We start from the raw sequence: 12,522 nt of genomic DNA on the forward strand, positions 1-12,522 counted from the left end.
GTTTATTAAATGTTATAGCCGTAATCTAAGATATAAGGGATACTGCCAACAGAGTGCTTGAAATATAGACCCACAATGTGCTTGAAGCATGGGCCCACAGCCTCGTTAACTGGCCCAAGCATAATGGAATTCTTCACTTTGAAGAATCAGTTAACTCAGATATAACTGTAAGAGTTCCAGAAAGTAGAAAAAGAGATAAAGCTCTGCAATTCACTTGTGAATTATAAAATCAGATGAAAAATTATAAAAGAGTTGCTCAATCTTGCTTATGAATATCAATGCAAAACTTTTAAATAGAATCCAGCTTTTCAAAAATGTTATTTCTATAAATTTTATATATAATAGATATAATAAGTTAGACTTTGAGAAATAAGAAAAAGTAATTCAACACTAAGAAATCTAATAATATTTATGAATAATATAATATTATTATCAATTTATGAATGTCATAATATTGTATATTATTATATAATAATATAATATATTTTATAATATTATATATTATGAATATAAATATTGTGATTTATGAATAATATAATCAATATTCAATTTATTAATATAATCTAATATTAGGTTTAATATAGTATTAAGTTAATATTATATTAAGTTTAATATTATATTGTTAATATAATATTAATATTAAATGGAATATTATAAATATAGCTTAATACTCACATTAAGCTATTGAAAAAAATTATGTTATCTTTACAACTACTGAGAAGATATCTGATAAACTTCAACTTATATCACTCACTAATAAATAAAAACCCATTAACAAAGAAAGAGATAAAAAGTTCCTGAGTATGATGAGAGATACACACATTTCTTCCCCAAACCTATCATCTAGTTAAATGGAGACACGATAAAAACACTCCTCATTAAAATCAGAGATAAGACTTAAATGTCCTTTATCACCCTTGTTATTTAATACTATGGGGTGCTGGCCAAAAATTTTGGAATAAAAGATATAAAATTGTGTCAGCAATAGTGACCTGCAGTCATCACACCATTTTCTCTATCTGGATACACAGGAAGATGGCATTTGTTGGCTTCCCTTGCATTGGGTGGAGTTATATGACAGAATTAAGGCAATGGAATTTTCCAGACCTGGCCTGTACAGACACCCTACATACTCATTCTTCATTCCCCGTTTTCACTTCCAAATGCCAGAGAGCTACTTGATCTTTATTAGATTTTGAATACACAAGAAATAGTCTTTCATTGTGTTAATCCCTATACACCTTATGCATTATACGTATGTAACTATTTACATGTGTTTGCACTTTGTATGTGTGTATAATCTTTTATGAATGCTATATCCAAAGGTGTAGTTTTGAAGAGAACTAGAGGAAGGTAATCCAAACAGAAGATGCTCCAGGTGTAGAGGCCATCAAAAGGGAAAGGATATTGAGTGGCATCATGCAAGAATTGGCAAGAACAAGCACCTTAGGAAAGATGCAAAAAGGGAACCATGAAGAAAGCAGGTGAGCCATTTTTCTCGGGAAGATTGGTATGATGTGAAAGCATCAGCAATGTTCAATATAAGATATAATGGAAAACTCCAGGCAAGAGAACTCCAGGAACCAAAATCACACATGATGACCTCAAGGGTCATGTTTTAGAAGTGAGACTTGTGGATCTGCAAAATGATGAAGTTGCATTTAGAGAATTCAAGCTAATTACTGAGGATGTTCAGGGCAAAAACTGCCTAATTTTCTTGATCCATCCTACCCGGGATAAAATGGACTCCATGGTCAAAAATGGCAGACCGTGATTGAATCTCACATTCATGTCAAGACCACTCATGGTTATTGGATGCATCTATTCTGTGTGGGTTTTAATAAAAATGCAACAGTCAAATTCAGAAGCCTTATACCCAGCACCAACAGATCCCCAAATTTGCAAGAAGGTGATGGAACACATGACCTGAGAAGAGCAGACTTGAGAGAAGTGGGCAATAAATTGATTCCAGACAGCATTGGAAATGAGGTAGAAAAGGCTTGCCAATCTATTTATCTGCTCAGTATTTTCTTTTTTTTTTTTTGTCTTTTGTCTTTGTTGTTGTTGTTGTTATTGTTGCTATTTCTTGGGCCGCTCCCGCGGCATATGGAGGTTCCCAGGCTAGGGGATGAATCGGAGCTGTAGCCACCGGCCTACGCCAGAGCCACAGCAACGCGGGATCCGAGCCGTGTCTGCAACCTACACCACAGCTCACGGCAATGCCGGATCGTTAACCCACTGAGCAAGGGCAGGGACCAAACCCGCAACCTCATGGTTCCTAGTCGGATTCGTTAACCACTGCGCCACGACGGGAACTCCTTAGTATTTTCTTTGTTAGATAAGCAAAGAAGCCCAAATTTGAACTGGGGAATCTTGAAGCTTCATGATGAAGTAATTGTTACGGAGAATGTAATGGGGAGGAGACAGGTGCTAAAGTCAAATGAGCTGGTGGATCTGAGCCACTGGCCCAAGAATATCTTTAAAATTCAGATTTTTAATGATGACAAATAAAAGATTTTATTTGTGATGTTTTAAAAAAGGAAAGAGGAGTTCCCATCGTGGCTCAGCAGAAACGAATCTGAACGGGCATCCTTGAGGACACAGGTTCAATCAATCCTTGGCCTCGCTCAGTGGGTTAAGGATCCAGCATGGCTGTGAGCTGTGGTGTAGGTTGCAGACGTGGCTCCCATCTGGTGTGGCTGTGTCTGTGGCATAGGCCCGCAGCTACAGAATCCAGTTCCACCCCCAGCCTGGGAACCTCCATATGCTGTGAGTGTGGCCCTTAGAAAAATAAAATTGAAAAAAAAAAGATAAAAAGGGAAAGAACTAGGTGTGTTCTAGAGCCTAAAACGTCACTGTCTAATACAGTGGTGATTACTACTTGTGGCTATTTAGCAATTGAAATGTGCTCAGTGTGATACAAAACAAACTTATGATTACCAAAGGAGAAAGGCAGAGGGGAGAGATAACTTAGGACTTTGGGATTAACATATGCACAGGACTACATATACAACCGATAACCAATAAGGATCTACTGCAAAGCACAGGAAACTAAACTCAATATTTTTACTAACCTATGACAGAAAAGAATCAGAAAAAGAACACACACACATATACAACTGAATCACTCTGCTATATATCTGAAACTAACACAACATTGCAATTCAACTCTATTTCAATAAAATGTTTTTAAAAAAGAAATGTGCCTAGCCTGAAGTAAGATGTAATGTAAATGCAAGATGCATGCCAGATTTTGAAAAGAGTAGAAAACAAAGAGAATTTAAATATCATGTTAAAAATTTTTATAGTAAGTCCATGTCGAAATGATAGTAGTTTTACATATTTGGTTAAATAAAATATATTAGTAAATTCATTTCACTTGTTTCTTTTTAATGTGTGTGCTTGACATTTTAAGGTACACATGTGGCACAGATTCTATTTCTTCCGTTCTGGAGACTGACAGCCAACGGACATAACATTGTGGGCAAGGGCGGGATGGGTTAATCCAAGAGGTTATGTGTTCATAGCCCTACAACATTCATGTTTATTCATGTCTTCAACCAACCAAAAAACGTTAAGAATTATTTATGCCAGGCATTGTGTCAGGTATTGAGGACACAAAAGTGGAAAGGGCATATATCTTTTGAGAAGCTTGTAGTAGAGGGAAGAGGTAGATGGGCAAACCAAGAATTGCAACACAGGTTTAGAAATTTTCAGAGCTAAGGCAGCACAAAGGAGAGACGCCTGGGGTAGAAGGCAGGCAAAGAAGACTTCTGAGAGGAGTAATTACTTGAGCGGCTCTGTCAAGGGCAAGCAAGGTACCCTTACAGACCCATCTTTATCCAGCCTTACCCATCTTCATTTCTCTCCATCTTCGACTTCTCCTCTGATAGCCCTTTCAGTGTTGTATCTGGATCTCCTGCTCAATGGTTGACAAAAATGCCTGTAGTCAAACTTGAGCATCAACTTGCTTAAACTCAATCCTGGGTTTGGTTTTTTTTTTTTTTTATGACATATTTTCTCTTTCCTCTGTGTCCACTCTACTGGAGACCATCTCCCTCTCCCATGCCCTATCCTGCATCCCCAACTCACTGGCTGAGAAGGGGCTGACATTTTCTTAGTTCCCCGTTTCAGCTTCTGTGTCAATCATTTGCTGCCATTGCCAAAAAATATCTTTTAGATCCATCCTGTGTGCTTTCCCCCAATTTAGAGTTTTATCTTTTTTATCAACTCCAGGTCAAACTTTCCTCCCTGACTCCAGCAACTGTATCACAGTCCTCCTCTTTATCTCACCACTTGTCCTCATTATTCATGACTCCAGCATCTCTTCCATGGTCCAGCATACCTACCTTATTGTTCCTTAGCTTTCTCAAGTCCAATGACCTTACTTTCTGTTGCAACTTAGTCACCAAAAGTATAGCCATATTTTGGACCTCTTCTTTGTTTATTTTTGTTGTTTCACATTACATATTTGCCTTAACCCTAAACTATCTTTCCACCCTTCCCCACCCTCCACATGCCTTAAGACCTCTTGAATCTGCTTTTGCTTCTTATTGTCATCCCCTAGGACTGTAGCTCTTCTTTATTCATATCTTATAGCCTTGGGAGCAAAATCTGTGAGAGGTGAGAGAAGGGATTCTGGAAAGCAATCCCTCCCTAAAAACTCTATAATGTCTGTTCTAGTCATTTTCTCCTGACATTCATCTGGAATGCCTACTTTTATCTTGATAATGTCATCCTTTCTTCAAGATCAAACTCAAATTCTCTCTGGAAAACCAAGCATGTGGATCTTTCCTTTGCTTCACTCTTCCTACATAAACCAAATCAACTTTTGATTATATAGCTAAAGTCATCACTTAATTACTTATTATCTATTTTTATTGCTCCAAAGAAATCTATAAGAAAAGGACCATACCTTCTATAGCTTTGACATTTCTTTTTTTTTTTTTTTTTTTTTTTTGTCTTTTGTCTTTTTTTTTGTTGTTGTTGTTGTTGTTGTTGCTATTTGTTGGGCCGCTCCCGCGGCATATGGAGGTTCCCAAGCTAGGGGATGAATCGGAGCTGTAGCCACCGGCCTACACCAGAGCCACAGCAACTTGGGATCCGAGCCGTGTCTGCAACCTACACCACAGCTCACGGCAACACCGGATCGTTAACCCACTGAGCAAGGGCAGGGACCGAACCCGCAACCTCATGGTTCCTAGTCGGATTCGTTAACCACTGCGCCACGACGGGAACTCCAGCTTTGACATTTCTGACACAAGTAATACTATCCTGGAGGCATATTGGGTGCTTACATTAATTATGTAATAACATTTTTATTCTTGTTAGGGAAATCCAGTAACAGAAATATTATTCTGTTTATTCTCACAATTTCTTTGGCAGTGAAAAAAAAATCAAGAAAAGAAACGTTTCTTGTTTGATCTCCCCAGATAGGTCTGTGAAAATCCCAGTAGGAATGTAAGCCGAGCAATTGCTTCCCAGATTGGCTCCAGAATCAAGACCTGGTTGGGTGGGCTTGTTATTAGAGTAACCAGAAACAGAAACCACAAAGCACCACAATCACAGCCAGAGTTTATGAAGCATCTAATAGCATTCGATATTTTATTAAACAGTCTGCTAAATACTTTGTGATTATTATTTCATGCAGTTCCCCCAAACCTATGAGTTAGGTATTCTATTCCCATTTTACTGATGAGGAAATAGAGGCTCAGAAGCTGTATACGACTTGTGCAAGAGAATAGCAAGTAGCAGAGTTGGGATTTGAACTTGCATCTGTCTGACTCCAAATCCCATGACTTACCCTTCAAACTCAGTGAAAATAGACTTGTTTTGTGAATATTAACTGGTTTGGGGGGTCTCATGTTCATTTCTTCTGGCAATACCACTCCCTTCTTTGGGGAGAAATTCCCTTCTTCTCCCCACTGTGCTCTATCATGAAGAAGAAATGGTTGCTGTCATCTCTCAACATGACAATACCTCCTTACCCATAATGTTGGGGCAAGGGAAAGATATCTGCCCAAGCTGAGCCAACAATACTTGATTTCTCAGGTCTTAACCCGAGTTGGTCCAAATAGAATTCTCCCCCAAGAGTCAAGAAATTAAACCTATGAGGGAGGAGGCTTTCCCTGTTTCCTGTTAGGTACTGTAAGAATGTAAGCCTGAAGCCATGTATGTCCTTCACCTCCTGGAAGAAGCCTGTGTGCATGAGAGAAAGAGACTGACATGGAGAGACAGGGAGGAGGAGCCAGCCCCATTGCTTATAAACCCTACTCCATTTCTCCCTTGCTCCTTCTGACCTTCCCATGGTTAGAGGAACCAACACCTTCCCCATTTTGCCTAGGCAAGTTCGGGTTGGCTCTCTGTCACTTGTAGAGGAGCCATAAGTGATTCAGCCCACCCCAGGAAGGGCTGAAGCTCAAAAATCAATAAAATTAAGGCCTGTTAGCATAATGAAGAAGCAAATGAAGTGCTGGAAGCAAGAGACAAAGCCAAGAGGTGGCAAGTCAGACAGTACCAAGAATGGATTGGGGGTAAGAGACAATGGAATTAAAGACCATTTATCCAGGATGGGCTCTGTGAGACTCCAAACTTTTCTTTTTAAAGATCATTAGCAAAAAATGAGGGTCAGTAGTTCAGCCTAGTTAAAAGACATCAATGGAGTAAGAGCAATAATCAGAATCTCGTAAGATAAAATTATTCCTTTTAAGAATTAAAAACAAATAAAGCCATCCCCATTGTAAAAGAATGTATGTTCAATTTAATAATCATTACAAGGAGTTCCCATCATGGCACAGTGGTTAACGAATCCGACTAGGAACCATGAGGTTGCGGGTTTGATCGCTGCTCAGTGGGTTAACGATCCGGCGTTGCCGTGAGCTGTGGTGTAGGTCGCAGACGCGGCTCGGATTCTGCGTTGCTGTGGCTCTGGCATAGGCTGGCAGCTACAGCTCCGATTAGACCCCTAGCCTGGGAAACTCCATATGCCACGGGAGCGGCCCAAGAAATGGCAAAAAGACAAAAAAAAAAAAAAAAAAAAAAAATTACAAACTAAATAAATCACATGCTAGACCCAACGAAGGAATCAAAAGGAAATCAAAGACATATGTAATATATCATATTGGCCAAGAAACTAGAGCTATATAGAATTTACTCATGGAAGAAAAGGAACCTTGTCTCTTGGTAGACTTAATTTTACCAGGATGATGTGTTGAGGTTTAGATTAGGTAAGAATCAGTCATTGACAATGGATCAGAGAGGAATATCCACCACTAATAAGGTGGGTGCAAAAAAACAAGCTTTTTCATTTCAAAAATATAATCATGTGAGCTTAGTTTCCTAACTGGGTTTACCTAGGGATCAGTGTCACGGAGCAAGCTCTAAAATGTAAGTAATTCATTGGTTCCCCTAGTGATTTTCAAAGCTACCAAGGACTTTAGTGGCCTGACCTCTGGGGAAAAAGGGGTGAAGGCTTGGATTGAAGCTTTATTTAGCAAATCCTTTCCATTCAAAACCCATAAGCTTCTTGTCCCTGTCAGCAAGTGTCCAGAAGATGCCTTGTCAACAGATTCCCTTCAAGGGGAGCATTGCTGGGGCTGTCAGAAGTGGAGGGAGACTTGGGAGCTTCAGCTACAGTCTGGACTGTCACGTCAATTGAAAACTGCTTTGATTTTCCTGCTGGAAGTAAATCACATGCCTCTGACTTACTCTCTGTTTTGTGATGTGCCTGTATCTGTATGTGGTGTATGGGCTTTGTACATGGGCGTGAACATATATAAGTGTGTTTATCAATTGAAACTGGGCAGTGTTTTCACAGAGCGCAAAGTTCAGTAACAATTGTCGGGTCTCCGATTGCTTCTTGTGGGTATCGTGATGATTTGTACACAAGAAGAGCAGGATCCAGTTCAGCTCATTGCAGAATCTGCCACCAGTACAGCATCAAGCAGTATGAACAAAACTTTGAGGGCTGCTAATTTAAGTCGATCACTGTGTGCCCAAAGTAGAATGTTAGTCAGTCAATGTTTTTTGTGGAAGGCTTTAAAATTAGGACATGATTTAGGATTTACACACGCAAAAGAGATGCTTACTTCAACTGCTCTTTAATGTCTCTTTAAGAAAATTATTGTTTCTTCATTTAGTCACTTCATTGGAAATAGGCCACGGTGAAATGTTTCTACCATAAAAAGGACAAATTACTGTAAGTTCTCTAAGTCTTATCACTTATACAATTGACAATTAAGCCAAATTATTACACCCATAAAATAGAATAAGAGAATGTTCTTGCTGACTAAATCATTTCAGTTTCAGGGTTGCTTGGTAAATAGTGATAGGAATATAAATTCTATGAAGTGAGAAACTTTACACTCCTAATTTGGATTTGAGATGAGAAGCATATTTGCTTTGTGATCCAAAGTAATACACTGGTTGTTAATTTCAATACGGAATTAGGGGGTTATAATTTGGTGTGTTAATATCATGGGTGGTAAACTTTGCCCTAGCTCTAGCTCTGATCCCTAAAAACCCTGGGTTTATTTGCGTTCCCATTTTCAGACCATGCCTTTTCCCGTCCCTTTGAAGCAGCATTGTTGATACATTCTATCAGTAGCTTCAACTGTACCTCTTAGGAATATCCTCTGACCAAAGCTGGAAAGAATGTTAGTAATTGCATTTATTCCTCCCAGCAAGGTGAAGTCTAGAATCATTTGTGTTTGCAGCGTGGTGCCAGGGTGCTGAGGGTGAGTTCTGGATGCCTGAGTGCCTGCCACCAGTTAATTCCCATCCACATTCCTGATCTCCCCTTAGTTCTCCTCCATGCTTCTTCACAGGACCTGCTAATCGGGTGCTCTGGCACCATTTCTGGTTTTGCCAAGCAGTCTCTCTGGTATCCATCTTCAACAAGCAATCTTACTTCACTGGACGTACTGCCACAGAGGCCAGGAGTACCAATGTAAAACAGGAATGGAGGATTCCTCATTGTATCCTGTCTGAGTTTGTTCAAGAGAATTGAGACCTTGCAAGTGTGGATAGTATAATCGATCTTTAATAATGAGAAAAAGCCTTTCACAAAAATGGTAAGAGATATAGGAGTATCAATCTGGATGGCTGAAGCTAGAGAATCAAGAAACATTCACAATTTCAGACCGAAAAGGAATAATGAAAGGAGCATACCATTTTTGGGGGTTATTTTCAAACCGCTGTGACTGATAGGTGAGAGCTTGTAAAAAGTCTGGAAATCTACCACAAGGAATTATAATGACTTTCCAAAAATTCATTTGCTGCACTTTACCTTCCAACTCTCAAGGAAGTTGTTCTCGTTGGAAAACTCTAATCCAGAACCATGTAGGGAAAGGAATTTTAGGAAGCACACTTTCCAGGCACAAAAGGGGATTTTGAAGGTACTACAAAATTTGTAACTAAGTTACACTCGCCCCTTTCAAATCCTGTAGTGTAAATGCTGAAGTAGACAGGTAATCATTGTTAAAATATCTAATGTTAGATAATTCAACAAAGAGGAGAAAAGAATAACTCATTCGTATATGTAAATATAAACCAATCAAAGCAGTAAGGAAAATGAGTATAATCACTACAGATACTGTTTTTCTACAAGTGATGATTTGGCCATGATTGGTATTTATATTTTTCTTATTCCACTAAAATTTCCTCAAGTCTCTTTGTCTTCAGTAAGTGGTCCAGTTGGTTGTGGTTCTTTGTCTAGTGGGGATACTCCAATCCTCTTGAAGGAACTCTGTCATTAGCAGTCTTGTCTGTATTGTGTTTCCATAGTTTCCCATTATCTTTAGCCAGAGGACCTAAGAGTATTAAGACCCACCCTGTAGAATATTCTGGATTATAGTCATGTCCTCTTTACTTCCTTTTTTTGTCTTTTTCTGCCATTTCTTGGGCCGCTCCCACGGCATATGGAGTTTCCCAGGCTAGGGGTCGAATTGGAGCTGTAGCCACCAGCCTACGCTAGAGCCACAGCAACGATGGATCCAAGCTGTGTCTGCAACCTATACCACAGCTCACAGCAACGCTGGATCCTTAACCCACTGAGCCATGCCAGGGACCGAACCCTCAACCTCATGGTTCGTAGTTGGATTTGTTAACCACTGAGCCATGACGAGCCCATTTTGTAGGAGCAGCATAATTTCCTCTTTATAATCAGAATGAATTACTCCAACCATTACTTTGCTACTTACTTTGCTATTGGTTCTGTAGTATGACGTACCCCTAGTGGCCAGATGGCAATGGCAGTTTCCAGTTCATCAGAACTATTGTGTGTGCCCTGATTCTAGGAATTGAGATCTTAAAGCAGCAGGCCCAAGCTGTCATAATGGGAATAGAAAATTTTGCTAGTGGATTGTTAGGGGTAATAATGAGAGAATCCAGTTCCATTTCCACCATGTATATCCTAAATCCATACATCCTGGCTATGGGTGAATCAGCATATTCTGATCGCTGATTCAAAGCCTATACAGTATCCTGAGGACATTTCCCCAGCCTGGCAGTTTGCCAAGCCCCTAAAGCCCTCCATCTATGACCTACAGAGGGTTATATTGTGTCTCTGATCATTAAAAGTCTCCTCTGTTGTGGTAGCCTTTTCAGGAACACTTACACAGGACACAAAAATCCTCATGTTTTGTGCCAATTTGGAGAATTACATCACTAATTTTATCTCTTCTCCAGATTTCCTTGTCCACCATTTCCCAATTTTGTGTCTTCTACCTCCATGAGCATATAGCTAAACTGTCCGTCACTGTGCACGAAACAGTATAGATCCATATTTCTGCCTACATTTCCTTCCAAGAAAAATGAACAAAAAAAATGAGCAAAAAATGAACAGGGTGCATTGCTCAAAGTTCTTTGTGCTGGGGAGGATTTCTCTTCTTTTCCATTTTCTTAGGATCACATTGAGTGGTGCCACGGTGTTGTAGCTGCCCACTTTCATTTGTTACTGGGGTATGATGCAGAGTCCTTTGTAACCAAGCTTTGTTTTGGACAATGAGTTAATCGTAGGGGACTCATCATGAAGCTAGAGGTGCTGACTGAGGAAAAGAATCTGGCAACATGAATAGGAATGACAGGAATATGAGTAATTTGTCTGGGCAAATTGTCTGTGCCTCTGAGAGCTGCTTGGGCCCTATTTTGTACATGTCACTTCTATTTGATGATGAAGTACTGTTGTGCACATACAAATTTATAACCTGGTGAGCCAGACAGCACACATGCCAAGCAAAAAGCTTGACATTTTGGCATTCCCGAAGTGGCAAAGCAGAAATGAATCCCACTAGGAACCATGAGGTTGCAGGATCAATCCCTGGCCTTGCTCAGTGGTTTAAGGACCCAGCATTGCCATGAGCTGTGGTATAGGTCACAGATACGGCTCAGATCCATCGTTGCTGTGGCTGTGGTGTAGGCTGACGGCTACAGCTCCAATTCGACCCCTAGCCTGGGAACCTCCATATGCCACAGCTGCCGTCCCAAGAAGCAAAAAAAAAAAAAAAAAAAAAAAAATTGTCATTTTATGATGAAAAGCTTAGGTCACATGGTGACTTGGTAGCTCATTATCAAACATTCAATCTCTTTTAGGACCTAGGAGCCAGCAGAAAGTTGTTTCTCAAAAGGATAATAGTTATCTGCAGAAGACAATACAAATTTACTCCAACATTTAAAAGGTCTTTTATTTCTCTGTAGGGCCTTGCCAAAGATTCATATCTGTCACAGACGTTTCACCACCATTGGGTGTGCAGGCTTATCCGGCTCAAGCAGCAGAACAGCTTGAACAGCAAGCAGCCTAGACCTGTTGCATAGCTTTTCCTTACCCTGTTTTTCCTTCAAAAACTGGCAGTCTTAACAGGTTACTTAGGAAATGGATCAAATCAGCATTCCTCAATGAAGTATTGATGCCCCAAAATCCAAAGAGGCACCCTAATGTTGGAGGACCATATTTCTGGACTGAACCAGGTGTTTGAACCTGATTTTGCTTTGTTAGTTCTATGGAATTTTGAAAACCATGTCTTCATGATAACTGCGGATGGAAGCCATTCTGTGTTTCCTTTGCTATCTGATCTCACCACTCCGATTTTCGTTCAAACATCACATCCTTGGAGAAGTTTAGCCTGAGTTCCAGAGATCTAATCTATCCCATTGGATCGGATTGACCACATTCTCATAGCAGCACTGTGGACTCCTTTATAGCACTTATCACAGTGTACACTGTATATTTGTGCCATTATTTGATAAATAGCTCTAAATCCCACTGAACTCTTAGTCCCGGGAGGACAGAGACTATGTCTGTTTTGCTCACCATTACATCACAGTGCCTGACACATAATAGGTGTTGAGTAAATATTTGATGATGTGTCATTTGATAGCTCCATGCCTTCCCTTGTAAAAGTGACAGCATGTTATAAAGGAAGGCGTGCTAATGGACCATCAAGAGAGCTCTGTTCTAGTGTCGCCTCACCTGCTCCCTTGTTAGACGACCATGGGCAGTCACTTAGATGTTCCGAGTTTCAGTTT

General features: G+C 39.9%; 1 pseudogene; it reads left to right on the forward strand.

Annotated features, from left to right (window-relative positions):
* LOC100520254 lies at positions 933-10,462 on the forward strand (annotated as a pseudogene).

The sequence above is a fragment of the Sus scrofa genome, chromosome 6 (assembly GCF_000003025.6).
Source record: "Sus scrofa isolate TJ Tabasco breed Duroc chromosome 6, Sscrofa11.1, whole genome shotgun sequence".
Taxonomy (NCBI): Eukaryota; Metazoa; Chordata; class Mammalia; order Artiodactyla; family Suidae; genus Sus; species Sus scrofa.